General features: G+C 33.7%; 1 protein-coding gene and 1 pseudogene across 1 annotated transcript in view; both read left to right on the top strand.

The window, feature by feature from the left end:
* Window positions 1-17,559, top strand: part of LOC114879613 (neurotrimin-like) — a 538,060-nt gene that overhangs the window by 514,160 nt on the left and 6,341 nt on the right. The window lies entirely within an intron of this gene.
* Window positions 515-637, top strand: LOC114881439 (annotated as a pseudogene).

The raw sequence follows: 17,559 nt of genomic DNA, 5'->3' as shown, positions 1-17,559 counted from the left end.
GAGCGTTGGCTTTCAGCCGCGCTCGGTCGTGGTCGTGAACAAACGCATTGGCACAGCGTGGGTATCGAGGGAAGCGTGCGACAAATGTTAGATCGTCTTAAATTAAGAACAATGTGGAATTATTCTTTATTCAGGAATAATGAAAGCCAACGCTCTCGTGGTTCAGCCCGCGCTAAATACGCGCTCTAATTGGCCAGTGTTTCTTGTTAATAACTCGAAAATAAAGCCTTAATCAACATTTTGGCAAAGGAAAAAGTTGTTGAGAATCACCTTGTCACTCATCCCTCTTCGGTTATTGACATAATCGCGTAACACTCTGTATATCCGAATCGCATGTCGGGTGACAGACAGCGACAATAGTGCTGATACCGCAACCATGTGGCGGTCGCCGGCCAGAGCTGAGGGCGTCCAGGGAGACTACCACCTTCCCCCTTCACTAAACGTCTGCAGTTCTGATTACGTTGTATTCTTTAGGTTTCTGAGAATTTTCCGTTAGATCAGAAAGGGTATTTTCACCAACGGCCAAACGACTTAGGACCACTACCGGTTCTCGTCCGATCACCGCAGTCAAGCTAAGTTCGGCGCGGGTAGTACTTGGATGGGGGTGACCACTTGGGAACTCTGCGTGCTGTTGGTTTCTTTTTTTTCTTCGAATTAAAACAATTTGACAACTTTATTTTAAAAAATTCACTTCTACTTAAGTAATTTCACATATTTTAATTGTATAAATCTTCGAATGTATTTTGATTACAGTGCATGTGATAGTTGGTCTTTGGTAACTGCGGTTTCGGTATCCGCGGTTCGAAATTTTAGAAGTTTCACAAAGGACCACATGTATAGAAGCATAAGACAAAAGATTATCGAATCTCATCGTCAGAATATAAACCGAGTGCTGGTGGTGTAAGAGCAAGTTTACCCAAAATTGTTTCAGAGCTGTTTTAACAAATAAAATTTTCTTTTATTATTACTTTATTCAATATTAAGAATGTCTTGCTGTGAGTAATTAATGAATTAAATTTTACGATATTTACGTTTCTTGCAAAAATATCACAATATATAGGGTTCGATTATCCGCGATTTTTCGTAACCGCGGTAAATATTAGAACGTAATATCGTGAATACAGGGGTCTGACTGTAGTATACTCTCATCAATGTTTTTGATATTTTTCTTATGTAGAATAATAAAATTACTGGCATTACGTTCAAATATTTCGCCTTTATTCATTAATGAATCTACCACGTATTAAAAATGGACTTTAACCGCTAAATTACTGCTTAAAATGAGGTCAATATGGCATAAGAGAAACAATTTATATTAAATTAAATGTAATGTAACGAATTTATTTTTCTATCTTAATCTAATCAGTTCATTATTAGTATGTGATAGATTCATTAATGAATAAAAAGTGCATTTTAGTTCACCCTTTTCTCTATAACATATTAAAAATCAAGGAAATCCTGAAATGGAAATAAATTTTTATATTGATAAATTATTAATCAATTTATGGTTGTGGAATAAAGATTTACACAGATAGCGCGTAACAATGGAATTATTATGCTAAATTTTCTTCACGGGTATCGAGAAAATTTGATTACCAATTGTTGTAGGAATTGATTGATTCTTGAATGATTAAAGAAACAGCAATTTATGAGAAGAGATTTTTATTTGACAATTTTAAACTGATTTGTGGTTGTGGAATTAAAATTGAAATAAAAATCAAAAAAATGGTGCATTAATAAATAAGTAAAATAAGTATAAACTTGGACCTTCTTTTAGGGCGAGTCAGGTCCCTTAGAAATTTTGCAAATGTAGAATTTTATCATGTTTAGGATCTGGAAATTTTTAATTTTGAAATTTAGGTCTAAATTTTTGAAATTTTGGTAATCTGAAATTCAGGAATCCTGAAATTTTAGAATCTTAAAGTTTTAGAGTGGTAAAGGTCCACATTTCCAAAATTGTTACGCTCACCTTAGCTTCTACCTAGTTATGTCAATGAGAATAGAACGGACCTGCTGACAAATTTCTATTCTACAATCATAAAGTTATTCATAATTCCTAAAAATTATTGAATAAAAATTCCTTCCAAAAAGAGGGAGTTCGGTATTAAAGCTTTTTTTCAGTAATCTTACCTAAATTTTAAAGACCAAAGAGGTCTTCGAACGTTTGATAACCGCAGAGCCCCAGAAATCTTAATCTGGTTCTGCCTATAATTTATAATTAAAATGATGAATATTATTGAGGTTTGATTTCGCTTTGAGGTTTGACGTTTAGGGTTTGAAAATTATCCACTTTGCTACGTCTAGAAATTTTTCGACATAAATGTATGATTAACTGTTAGTAGCATTTAACGTTTACCACTTTGAAAAGGTAGGCGTAATAGGTACTAACTCCATCAGCATGTCAAAGTCAAGATTGTTCTGCTTACGTAGCAAAGCCAATATAAATTTTAACTTTATGTAGTGTTTATATTGCGGTATTTGTCGATTTAATTTCACCTACAAATACCCAGTAGAATTTAAATTCGAATTTTGGGATGACTAACTTGACGAAGTTATATCGGTCATTAAATATAGTTTATAAACTTCTGGAAATTGATTAACTATTAGCTTGGGACGAAATTAACCAAGGTTGCGAAATAAAGTTGAAAATAAACTAGATAAAGCTGTGATTAATTACATCTGAGCAGAGGGTGAAATAATTAGTTGCATCATTCGGATTAAAGTGGGTTTCGTGAAAAGGCTTTGAAGTTTCTGAGAAAAGTGTGTCACTTGGAAAGGGCATCTTTGTGAAGTTGTGAGAGAATGTTAATGAATGAGATGAATGTGATGAGATATTCACGCTTTCACGATGATTACTGGGTTATTTCGGCCCAGCTACGAAAATAAAATATGCAAAATATGGAAATCCTAATTCTCAGTTTATCCAAAGAATATAATATTTACACATGGAAGTATATTTTAAATTTTCCATATAATTCAGTCTTTAAAGCATACAACAAAGTTTTTATTGAGGGTAAAAATGACCATCGTTGACTCAGAACTAGGTAGGCATGATTTTCGTTAATAATTCAAAAATGAAACCCTAATCAATATTTTGGCAAAGGGAGAAGTTCTTCAGAAACATCTCAGTAATCATCCCTTCAAGGGATTATCACTCTTTCTGGGACATTCTGTACATACACTCCTGGTCTATTTATTCACCGAATCCCAGTAGATTGATTGTGAGTTTACAAATTTGTAAAGTTGCAAATAATATGAGCATTAAAAATTCATTTTTAAAAAGTTAATACATCAAATGTTAAGTTTAATAATTTAATGTACAAATTATTTCACGTAACTGTTAAAAAAAATTTCAAGACGGTTCATAACTTTTTTAAAAAATTAGGTACGATAATAATTGAACTATCAAATGTCTTTTATTTGCAATTTTTCAGATACATGGATATCGTTATTTGTTTTTTAAAAAAATTATTGCATGAACTAACAAAGTAAGTATTTGTTTATTAGAACGAATCATGACTGTAGGCAAAACAGACTCGACATAAAAAAGAGACAAAGAATTAAAACATAAAAAGAATCAGAACACGCTATTGTTTATTGTCACTTAATAATTTATATCTGTATCTAAACCAAACCTGTTCCATTCTATAAAATGATAAGCAGAGAAAAATAATGACGTTAAAACCACCCTGTTTTAAAATTTATCCGAAAACTTACAAATAAATCAAAATCTATGCAGCGAATTATTAAGATGTAAGTTCTTGTACAATAAAATATAAAATATATAAAAAGAAATGCAGCAGATTCTCGATTATATTGCCATATAAACGATTTTACCTTCATACAAATTTTCAAGCATACTAATACCACTTTTGCATCGTCTTAGCGTATAAAGGTGATACACTTCTATCTCCCCTTCCCCTCTAAACAAGATGTTGGGAATTTGAAAAATTTTTTACTTTTACAGCCCCATCTGCAGCAATATAACGAAAGTCTACTGTACTACAATATATTTAATTCAGAAGAGAATCCCTGACGTCGACGTCAAAAAGCGATCGCTTTGGCACAGAATCACTTTTGTACGTTTGTTCAAACACTGTCTTTTTTCTTTTTGTTCACAGTCTCTGTATTTAAATCAGGACAATAGACTAAATGTCGTTTTGAACGAAAGTTATAAAATACTTCATTGCATAAGTGCAGAAAGTTAGTTCGCGAGAGCTCTCTACATTCCTTTAGAAAGCGGCTCGTCAGTTTCCGCCAACAATGGAAAAGTTAGATAACTCTGCCTTTCTTTGTATAATTGTGTCAGCTTTCGTTCTGATCCTTTATTGAAACTGCATGCCCAATTGTGAACACGGTCAGTTATCGTAATCGGAAATAAACGATCATCGATCCAATCCGATATTTTCACCTGGGCATCAAATAATTGAACCGTTTCATCAAGCCCTGGGAGAGATTCTCCCAACTATACTATTTGAACGATGTTTTGCAATATTGCGTTAACTCACAAAAATTCGAAAATTGATATTTTAATATAATTTTCTTCTTAAACCAACAAAGAACATTTTTTTATACATTTTCATTCACACTGATTGCATTTTTATTGAAGAAAGCTAACTAAATAATTGAGAAAAAATAGTATACGTAATATCGTATTTTACAATCACATGTAAAGTCCCATAATATGTTTTTTAAAATAGATATAAATTATTAAGCTTTTTTTAAAAAAATAAGAATACATTAATGAAATATAATGTACTGTTTATGTAAAGAATTTTTATTGCACCAAAATAATTATTGAACAATATATCATTAACTTCTAAGTTCAAAATTGTTATACAAATGATAAAAAAATCATTATAAGCTTCAAAGGCGTTGTACGCAAAATACCGATTACATAGGTAAACACTGGGTTCATTCATGTAACGTGGACCTTCTTTTGGAGTGGGTCAGGTCCTTTAGAAATTTAGAAATTTTGGAAATCTGGAATTTTGAAATTTTTAGGATGTATTGTAGTATTTTCGAATTTTCGAATTTTAAATGTTTAAAATTTTGAAATTCTAAAGTTTTATAGTTTTGAAATTCTGAACTTTTAGAATTTAAAAATCTCGGAACTTAGTAATTTTGTAATTTAAAAATTTTCATGATTTGTAATTTTGAAATTCTGAAATATAGAACATTTGAAATTTTGTAATTTTAAAAATCTGGAATGTAGAAATTCTGAAATTTCAGAATTAAGAAATGCAGCAGTTTTAAAATTCTTGAAATTCGAAATATTGAAATCTTAAAATTTTAGGATGATGGAGGTCCACATTTTTGGAGAGAGGTCAATCCAACTTTTTAAGAGAACCAAATCCACCTTGGGTTCTACCTAGTTACGCTAATGAATATAAAATGAATTTTCCAACAAATTTCTATTCTATAATCATAAATACAAAATTTTCAAATAAAAATTCTTTCTCTCTGATTTGACAAATTTTCAAAAAATCAATCAATTACCATACTGGCCAATAATAATAAAGATTGACCATAATAATTCAATCATCACACACGCTATTTGCATAAATTTCTGTTCCTTTTAACTATAAATAAGTAGGTTCGAAGTTTCAGTCCGTAGAAAGTACTTTCAGAATGATCCACGAGAAGGAAATAGGATTATTTTGGGAAAAGATTATATAAGTCGTTCAATAGAGTTCGAAGCTTGATTTATAACTTCAGAAGGCGTTTCCAGTGACCCATCTTTCGTTATCGATATTAAAGTTTCAGCAGTTTGTAACGTACCTATTCTTACGTTGAAATCTGCTCGTTTGGAAATAGCTGTCCGCGATGAAAGCCGATGAAAAGAGCTTCGACGTGAAATCGGAACCTATTATAGTTACCGCTTCAACAGTGTCTAAATCATTTTTTAACTTTAATCGTTGAATAGAGGAACCTGGATGAATCGTGACTCAAACGTGCAAAATAAGGATATTAGTCTAAAGATAAATGTATAGTTTTAAAACGAAAGAGAAATACAAAATGAAATTTAAATTGGATCTCTCTTCCTGGTCCGCCGTTCAAGGGTTAACCGAGAGCGAAGATTATTTTTCGCCTCTTTGAACAAATGATTGAAAGGGGTTTATTTTTGAAATACAATTTACCTGTCGGTAATATCGGTTGTCTACGAGAGAATTAATATCATCGTCGAGCTCTCGGACATTTCGACGAAGCGTGCAAGTGACAAGAGCTTTCCAGGTTTTGCGGGACACCAACCAGACGACATTCCAATACGTCAAATCGGAGAGTATCGTGCGGAAAGTCCAATCGATCGACCGATTATTTTTCCGGTTATTACTCACAGACATCGGGCTTCCATGATATCTCTCGATGCGCCATTTTCACACGGACGTTTCTACGCGATCTGACGTAAAGCGGCTTTTCGCAGTACACAATTTGACGGGCATTAAATCCGAACCCGGACTTTATGGTGTGATGAGATTTTGTGCGTTCATCTTTATTAATGGACAAATCGCCGGTAACACGTTACTATCGTAGTGCAGCTATGCGTTACATCGACAGGACTCGATATCCTGTGAATGAACTTCGCCAATAGACAGCGGAATACAGACTAGGCTATTGATTTGTTATCAAATTGTACCGTACGCACGGTATAAGCATATTTAGGCGGAAGATGAACATGTAAGGAAATAGTATTGCAAATTGACTTTGTATAGAGCCGTGTAACTTTGAAGTTATATGTATATTAAATTTTCCTGGTAAATTACGAACTTTCCTCCTCATCTTTATCACTATTTAGGATTTCCCAAAAATCGTGGTTCAACTGATCGCCTGCTAATTCTACATGCAAAAATAAGTCGAAAAAAAAAGAATAACATTTTTTTCATTTGAGGCTTCGTTTTCGAAAAAAAAATGATTTAAAAAGCCGTCAAGTATCCGTATATTAACTAAAAGTTTCGAAGTATGAAACTTCTGTTTCTGCTCGTACTTGTATTATTGAATATGGACAATGTCACGATTGTGATTGTATTAAATCTAAAGTGTAAGGATAATAACCGCGTTGAGAAATAGAAAGCAAACATTAGTTTGGCGTTTGAAGATTTAAAAAACACGCATAATTTACAAGTGTACAATAATTTAATCCTACAAGCAGAGCTGTATATGCAACAACATGGTCAGTATTTTGAAAACTTGTTACATTAATAAAATAATTCTTAAAAAGTACTAATCTTATCATTATTTATGAAACCGCTCAATATAAATACAGAATAAAGGAAAGTAGTAGTCGATATAACAGGATATAACAGAATTACGTACCTAATTCATACGACTTCTGATATACGGGTATCCTTTAATCCATATACCCCTCCATTTCCACCCTTTCAAAAAACAAAAATTGAAATTTCGTCTTACATATGTGTAATACATTTTAACAAAGAGTATTTCCATCAAATTTCATGATTCTAGATCTAATCGTTTCCGAAAAAGACTAAAATTTCAACACCCTTATTCACTTCTTCGGGGGTTGAATTTGGAAAAATCCCTTTTTATTTGGTGCTTCGTCTTAAGGAGAAGTCATTCCCAACATTTCAAATTTCTAGGTCCAGCAATTTGAACTGGGCATTAATTACCTTTAAGTCAACGAGTCAGTTAGCATTTTACATACATATAGAATATGCACGATATTAAACTGAAAACGGTCATTAATATTATTATTCTGTCGAGGCAACTACATTGATTGTCCTTTCAATCTCTTCGAAAGTATAACGTGCAAGATTGATCGTTGTGGCACAGTTTAGTTTTAACTGTCAATGATTCAATTTATTATTCGATAACCGATATAAAAGAATAAAGCGAATGTCATGGCATGCTATTGATTTCCATTATTCTTACATATTGTAGGGGATTGTATTGAAATTGTAATCTTTTACATTGGTTAATTCATAGTTCGTTAGTGTATTTTCGGTGCTTTATCGAATCATATAACTGATTTATTATTTTCAAACAACGAAGATTTACAATTTTCATTATTTTTGCATTAATAAATTACCAAAGTTTTTAAAGATGTAGTACCTGAAATAAAAAGCATTAACTAAATAAAAGAGTTAATAGGTTATATAAAAAAAAAAAAAAAAAAAAAAAAAAAAAAGTAAACATACCCAGTAGATACGGTAAATATATTATAAGCAAATGATACAGCCATCCTCCAAAAATAGCAATTCTAAAAGTATGATGTAGCTTGGGGAAAAAGTTACAATATTATGTTATTTGAATGTTTATTTAATACATATTATTAAGTAAGAAAATCTTTGTTCTACATGAAAGAAAAGAAGAAAACAAATTATGTATTTCAGCTCTAGGACAGCCAAACTGGGTCAATGGTGACCCAAACCTACAAAGGATACACAATGCTTTTTTTTAGCTGAAGTTAGATCTATCAATATTTAAACAAACGGAATTTAAACAGAAGGTAGTAAATAATGTTTAATGGAATTGTATAAAATTTAGAATTAAATAATAATATACAGTATGTAACTGTTTCCTTTTTACTTTTTCTACTTCACGGGTTGGTTTTGGGTTGCGGAGAATTTGGAGGTTGTCTGATAAGAAACGGAGATGATTAGCTGGTAAAATCTACTCATATATTCTGATTATCAGTGATACAACTCAGGTAATAAGTACGCTGTTACAACTGCGATATTCTTTCGATTTACAAAACGCGGTATGCCACTCCTGGCTCGCTATCTACTTCGCATAGACGCGATGATTTTAACTTTACAAAACGCGGTACGCCACTCCTGGCTCGCTATCTACTTCCCATAGACGCGATGATTTTAACTTTACAAAACGCGGTACGCCACTCCTGGCTCGCTATCTACTTCCCATAGACGCGATGATTTTAACTTTACAAAACGCGGTACGCCACTCCTGGCTCGCTACCTATTTCCCATAGACGCGATGATTTTAACTTTACAAAACGCGGTACGCCACTCCTGGCTCGTTGATCTTCCTAATTCTTCCAGCTCCTATTAGATGTTATATATATTGTCTGCTAGAGTCGTTGTCAAAACGATAGGAAGTCTTGCCCTTGCGGGATAGAGTCCCATATCGCTGACCCACACTAAGCACCATACGAGCAGTGATGTCCAGGAAACGTCCAGAGGCACGTTAGTGGTCTCTTAGAAGTTTCCGGAATCAGTCATTCGTGTGGGGCCGTGTTCGCCTCCCACACAACCAAATCCTGAACAATTTTGTAACGTAGGAGTTGAAAGAATCAACTAGATGACTTGTTTCGTTAGGCGAGAAATGTTACAAATTGAATTAACTGGGCACTATCCCTTAGAACGACTAGGGTTCGGCAGAGCACATTATTGTGATCTTGACGTTATCTCCGTCACTAATGGATAGTAGCAGTTGCTTTAATAATATATTCATATTGAAAAGAAACTATTTTGGATTTACAAAACGCGGAGTATGAATCTTGTGCACCACAAACCCAGGAGTCACAAACTGAGTCGCGGCACTGCTTCACGGAATTTATTTCACTGGTGTTGATGTGAACGAAAATAACTGTAACTGAGAATTTGGATGGAATTAATTCTGTAAATTGACTACTACGACGAAACCTTGGTTATTCGCGAACGGGTATCCCTTGAAGCAGTGCCGCGGCTCAGTTTGTGCACGCGACTCCTCGGTTTGAGGCGCATACACGAAGATAGTAGATCGGCAGTTTGACGATTGTACTAAGTCGGTTTGACTCTTCTTCGTGTATCGTTTCTCACCCAACGGACCCTCGTATTTCGCGTGTTAACGCTAGCGCGTTCGAACGTAGAGTACCTGATCATCGATCCCGCATCGACCTCCTTCGATCGATCCTAGGTAGGGATCGATACCGCGTGGGGATCGATGCGCACGCATCTCGGGCGAGTGGGAATCTTTGTCGTTTAAGGGGTATGCCCCTACTGACCCGACTGTATCAATATGTAACATAATGTATGGTTACAAGTATAAAATTAAATTTAAATTATCATTATTCCAGTAATCGGTTGTTCAAGAGTTAACAAAATAAGTCTATACATATATAGGATGTGTCTAGTAACTGGACCAGGTTATATCTCGATTGTTATTTAAAATTGAAAAAAAATTGTAGATGAAAATTTGTCATGGTTTTACAAGCTATATTATCCTGTAATGCGACTTTTTACAGAAGTTGCAAAGTGTAATTGGACTTGTATTTTAAATACTACTCTATTATATTTTTTGCATGATTCGATTCCTTGTGCTGTTCTGAATAAAAAATATTAGGGTACACATTTTTCAAAATATTCACCTTTTCTTCCAGCAACTACAATAAATGTTTCACCATTGCAGTTATGAAGACTAACACTACAGTGATCGGTGCAACTGCACCGATGCACTTTTGTAGAAAGCTGCATTACAGAATAGTACAGCTTGTTAAATCATTCCAAACATTGCTCTACAATTTCTCTCTATTTTCAATAACAGTCGAATTACAATTTGACCCAGTTACTAGAATTGTGCGAGAACCCGAAAATTTTAGGTACTCCATAGTTTGGGTTGGGTAAACTCGGATTCTCGAAAGTACAAGTGTGCGAAAACGCAACCCAAATTGTGAACACTTCCTATTCACAGTCATATTTAACAAAGTTGGTCCCAAAACACAGTTCTCCAAACTTTAGGAATCCCAAGTCGACTAAAATAATACGCGACCCGATCCGAATAGAGATTATCAGAAATTTTCGTATTCTCGCACATCTATACATCTGAAAATTCGATTCGACCTGGCCCCATCCACACAATATCGACTAAACCTGATTATCCGGAATCCAACATTTTCGGATTCGATATTTCTACTGTACAGTGTGACTCTCTCGCTACGCAAGACAAAAGCCGTACCACACAATCGAACCCTGCTGTTTTTGTGGATAAAGAGACCCAGGGGCCATATCGCCGAACCCAAGACTGCTCTATGTGTGTTTATGGCTGAGACGATGACAAGAAACGGAACAGCAGGGGTTCCATTGTGCGGCACGGCTTTTGTCTTGCGTAGCGAGAGAATCACCCTGTAGTTAGTAGATAGGGAGGGGGGAGGGGGGTTGGGCAATCGTACAGGGTGCTAGATCTGTAGGGCGCGCCGCAGCCCGGTGTCCCTAGTATGCGAATATACCGATATTTTCTGTCTGCCTCTTCTCTCTATCTACATCTCATATGTAATATTACATATATGCTATACATGCTGCGGCAGTTATGTTTACATCTTCCCTGACGCGTTTTTTACCTATATGTATACATATATTTTAATGGAGGCCACGATAATTTTGCCCAGGGCGCCAATATTGCTAAAACCGGCACTGAGTAGATACACGCTATATTATAGACTTCAATGTTTATTCATTTTTGTTACACACTGTACATTTAAAGCTCTGTGCTCTGTTCACAGAATAAATTATTACGGATCCTTTGTGACGCAATGTGTTATTAAATACTGTTTAAATCATGTAGCAATTGAATGGTAAAAATATGCTCCGTTACTAAATTTAATTTTTCCGCTACATCCAATGTTTGATATGAAATATCTCGTAGGGTTTCACAAAAGGTTAATATAGAAATTGTTTTCTTTTATATTACTATACACTTTTTGTCTGAATAGTTATTATCCATTACGTAGTATTGCCAATTAAGGTTCCTTTATCAATTTAAATTCCTCAAATGTATCAATTTTTCCTTTATATTTATACAATCAATGTCAAAGATGACTGTACAGTTGTGAAATTTAAAATTCAAGCGAATATTCTGTGATATTATCATAATGACGAAAGAGTACTCCTGTTACAGTTCTCGGACATCTAATGGAGGGTAGGGGATTGTAACCATAGATTTTGCAGTCATAATAGTGATAAAATAATGTAATATTTTTTCTCCACAAAAAATTTAACTCAGACCATAATGAAGTTATCATTAGACTAAAAATAAATCAACCAATTATTGCAAATATGCATGTAACATTTTGATTGGTAATTTAACCCTTGAGCGTAATCTGGCTAAATCGAGATTCAAACTTAAAAAGTTAAATTTAAAGTTAAGTGCATAATTTTTAACCGAAAGAGTTTCATATGTTGGAAGGATGATTAATGAAGGAACAGTGTAAAATTTAAAAAATGAAAATAATATGTAATATAAGATTAAATTAATCTTTATCTAATTCTATCTAATTCTCAAATGATTGAGAGCCACTGTAATATGGTATTAGAATATACATATTACAAACAAAGTGTGAAATCACGTGTGAAATTAACTAGGTAATGTATACACTGCCAGTATGATTCCGGCAATATATAAATCACGATGATTTGAACTATTATTTCATACTTTTACACAATGCAAAATGTATACTTACGTTACCTAAACTGCTATACGCATTGTACATATTAGGTCATCAAGTATAAACTTTTTTATTTTTTGGCAAGCAAAAATAATCTTTGATTACTATTCATTACTAGTAACCAAAGTAAAAAAATTCGATGAAATTCAAAAGTTCCAAAAAATGAGAAATTATAAATATCAAAGTTTACGCTCCATCAAGCTTCGTATCGAATGACCCAATATTGATGTAATATACATATGTATATTTTTTTCAAATTAACCTAACCAAACTTATTACTATTCTCCTCCAAACCAACCAGGAATGAATTAGCTTTTTATGAAAAGAGATGCCATAAACTATAAATTATGTCAGTTTAGATTATGTTTTGTAACGAACGTTCGACTGATGCATTGCCTAACGAAAATTAGGTTAGGTTAACTTTGGCAATATATACATTATCGTATTTTGCACTTTACGTATAACATATGTATTACATTTCCTTTGAGAATTATATAAAAAGAGTAAAATAGGTTAAAACGTTAAACTACTGCAGACATTAAATATCCAAAAATTAAACATCTCACTATAGCATTATATGCATTTAAATTATCCGTAGACGCATCTCAAACAAGACCCTGCGGCTCTTTAAGTATGAACTTGTAAATTTCGAGCTTAAACAAATTTTAGGAGAAATAGGTACATAGCCAGGCTGAAGCTCAACTCTTTCAGCAGTATCACGTTAAACTAACAGTATAATAAACTAACGTTAACTAAGTAACAGTATAGAGTGTAATAGAGAATTTATGCAAAACTGATAGGTAAATGTCAGGCCATAGATCTGCGTTTGAAACAAACTGATAACATTTTATGCTTTTACATTCATTTTTAAGAGCCAGACATCTTTTAAAGCTGTCTATAAATTTTTGATATGTTGTAGCAAGTATGGTGTACTTGCATTTAATTAAAATTACAGAATATGCTTACTTCTTGACGCACTAGATAAATAAAACAACTTTAAAATAGTCATTGTTTATGATAAAGTGTTTGTGTGGTTTTTTTATTTAATGTTAATTCAATTAAATAATAATTTTTCAATTTTGATAACATTATGGATAACATCTAATATCAAAGATTAGAAAATACAGGAAAAACAGGAAATAAATTGTTATTTGGTCATTATTTATAGCACAGGCCATAAACATTGTAGGTATGATGATTTTTACGAGAATAGAAATTTAACACTAGAGCAGCAAAATTTGTCAAAATAATGGATTTCAAATTTTCTTGTTTTGAATTATAAAAATGATTGCTTGTAAATATTTTTGAATGGTAGTGTATATTACATTTTTTATCACACTTTTATTTCTTTACAATTTTAACCCTCGAACAGCAGAGTCTGGGTCAATCGTAACCCAAATTTACAAAACGTATCCAAGGATATTAACTTAAAATTAAATGTATCATTTTCTTAATTAAAGGGTTTCATGTATTGAAATAATAATTATTAAGCGAACAGTGTAAAATTTAGAAAATTATAATAGTATGAAATGCGATTTTAGGTCCGCCATCCAAGAATTAAAGCAGGCGTATTTCCGATGTTAGTTATTCTAATACTAAAAGCAATAATTACCAGCATAATAAGACGTAATTAATTAATTTCTGTCTTTAAATGATACGCGAAGGATTTGCTTGTAATCCAATTTCTGCAGAGTACATATTTCTATCATTTCTATTATTACAACTTATTTTAGAATATAGAATCATTATTCATTTAAATCTGAGCTACTTATCGTCTAACGTCATGTTTCTAAAATAAATTCGTAACTCGACAAAATGCAGCGCAGCATTTATTTTGCTTCCTTTAGTTTCTTGTCTATAGGAGCTATTAGCAGATTTTAACTATACCATTCAATATATAATTACATGGCAACGGAAGTTTGTTCGTGTTTTTAATATTTCGCGAAGGCGAGATTCTCGTTGCTCATGCAACAGGGAGGGTGAATAATTTGCCTTTTGTTTTATTTACTGGCTGGTAAGGCGAGATGGATTTATGGGTTGTCTATTTGCAGAAAACTCTGTAACAACATAATTGCTATCGTTAAAGTTTGCGCAAGATCACTGAAAAAGGGTGTTAAACGAACTTCATGTAGGATAGCAATTTCGTCATGCCAATATTTCGAGCGTTGTACAGTAGACTCTCGATAACTTTCTGCTCGTTATAACTTTTCGCAGAGACCTATATTATCCTTCACACGTACTTTCACTAATACTAATGACGTGTCCACAGCATACCGTTTTTCACGCATGTGATTTGTTTGAGTATTCAATTGCTTTAGAAGTATTTGATTATATTTGTCTTCACCTCCTGTCTCTGTGCCAGCGGCTTCGCGTTTTGAAAGGCCCCGCGGTCTACGAAAACTTACGGTTGAAACTAATAAAAAATTATCTTCGATCATCAATAAGCCAAGATCGATTTTCATCTCGGGCTATTCTTTCAATAGAAAGCGAAGTAGAAAACTCAATCAATTTTGATGACGTAATCAAAGATTTTGCGGCGAAAAAAGCGAGAAAAATTATGTAATATCCATTTTACAAAAAATATATGTAACATCCTTTGTACTTACAGTAAATAATTCCGGTAATTATTGAGATTAGGTTACACCTCACCGATTTTTATGAAATTTAAATATGTTGTAAAACTCAACATTTTGAACAACTTTTTCCTATACATATAACGGCCGCTCGGCCTTAGTTTTCGAGATATTTTCGAAAAACTGCTGCTACCACTCCAATGAATTCTACGTATACCTATGCATGTACGGCGGCGTATGTATGCGTCACCATCGCACCGCCGCTTATCTATTGTTTCCACAAACACATCGCGTCGGTCGAAAAGCCATAGATATAACGGGTAAATGTTTTAAAACAAATGATGTTTTCGAAACCATACCTAGTCGGTAGAACAAATTTTTCTCTTAAAATATAACCTAACCTAACCTTACCTAATTATTCTATTGATGGAGGATGCAGAACTGTGTAAATATGTAAATAGGATAATTAAGTTAGGTTAGGTTATAATTTATGGGGAAGGGATGCCGATGCGTTTAGATTTTGAACTTTTTCGGAGGCAACATGTACCTATAGATTAAAGAAATATTAAATCGTCAATACCGTGTTAAAAAGGTTACCCGTTATATCTATGGCTTTTCGACCGACGCGATGTGTTTGTGGAAACAATAGATAAGCGTAGAATTCATTGTAGTAGTAGCAGCAGTTTCTCGAAAATATCTCGAAAACTAAGGCCGAGCGACGGTTATATGTATAGGAAAAAGTTGTTCAAAATGTTGAGTTTTACAATGTATTTAAATTTCATCAAAATCGGTGAGGTGTAACCTAATCTCAATACAGTAAAACCTGGATAAATGCAACGAAAGAATGCTTGGATAAGTGCAACATCGCTATCCCCTCCACTTGGGGGGATCCCTCTAGGCGAACCGAACCGCTCGACGAGGAAACCGTGTAATATGATCCGACCGTAATATCGGTGCGACTAATACTAATTGAACGACAAAACTGTTTTATTTTTAACTTTTTCTTAATGAAATTTTTACTAACGCATTGGTGAGATTTTTCTAATTAAAATGATACCAAACCCGATATAGTTTGAATTATATTTATAAACAATAGTAATAGAATAAACAACATAGAATTGACATCACGACTGAATATAAATGATGTCGGCTGAATACAAAAGATGTGTACGGACTCAGAATCGGCATGTCGGCTGAACAGAAAACATATGTACGGACACAGAATCGGCATGTCGGCTGAATACATAACATGTGTACGGACGCAGAATCGACACCTCGCTTGGATAAATGAAACCACTGGGTCCCAATCTTGGTTGCATTTATCCAGGTTTTACTGTAATTACCATAATTCCTTATTGTGAAATTTAAGTATAGGATTTTAATGTGTATTCTGGTCCCGTCAAATTTTTCAACCGGGCCCCGCAAAAGATTATGTACTTCGGCCCTGCTGTCTATGCTATTGCGATTATTGATCGATAATGATGGGCATCATCGCGGCGATTGGCCTACGACAGGCATGGGCGGACTTTGCTCGGTCGGGTGTGCAGGCGAGCGCTCGAAAGTATGCGGTGAGCCAGAGTCAAGTGGCATCGCTTTATCCTCCTGTAGCTCGTTCGACGCACGCGTGCATCGAAGGGTGCCCGTGCCCGGCTTGGTCGTTAGTGCGTCTTGATCTACGAGCATGTGTAATAGCTTGATATTAGCTTGGTATTAGTTTGGTGGTGGGAGCATTTTTTAAGTTTCCGTTTTCTAGAAACTTTTTCCCCTAGAACCCCGAGTGCGGATAATTATCAAGAGTTTAATTAATTTAAAATAAAAACAGAAAAAGGTGATAAATATGCCACCTCCGATTATGCCGACCTCATAACATGTTGACAGAGTAATTTTTCTTTATAACTCAATGGACGGTCGTAATTGATTAAAAAGTTATTTAAAAAAGAAGTGGTAATTATTTACAAAACTCATTACCTGATCGATTTCAATGACGACGATAAACTAATTACTAATTTATGAATTTAAAAACACTGGCGGAATTATACGCACCTACCTTATTTTATTTTCTGAACGATAAAACAATGAATATATTAACCACCCAAATAGTGCACTTAAATATGCTGAAATCTGCAGTACGTTCATAATTACATTAATAAAATTGAAGCTTATGCTAACTGAGTTAGCTCACAAAATTTGAATTAAAAAATTGAAATTAAAATTTTAGATTCCAAAGAGTACATAAACGTAACAATGCAGTCATAAGCGAATTACTTAATTCCTTGGAGAATTTTATCTTTCTGTTATTTTATAGTTCTATTTTAGAAAGGAGAAGCAGGTACACGGTTGTTATGTTTTTTTTTCTTCATTTTATTGTGTTTCGTAACTTTAGAAAATACAGGGCAGCTAAAGAAGATTTCTTCAACCCACTGAAATAATACCGGCCGAACACACCGATTTCATCAAAAAATGGAAAAAGGATATTCCATCCAAATTACGTAACCTTACGGAGAACTTCTACACAAACCAAAATCCTAAACAAAACCCCTCCACCGATTTGTGAATCGTGTCAACAAAATCTAGCCGTCAACTATA

The sequence above is a fragment of the Osmia bicornis genome, chromosome 7 (genome assembly GCF_907164935.1).
Source record: "Osmia bicornis bicornis chromosome 7, iOsmBic2.1, whole genome shotgun sequence".
Classification (NCBI taxonomy): domain Eukaryota; kingdom Metazoa; phylum Arthropoda; class Insecta; order Hymenoptera; family Megachilidae; genus Osmia; species Osmia bicornis.
Note: the sequence above shows the minus strand (reverse complement) of the source record. Positions and strands in the feature narration are given on the sequence as shown.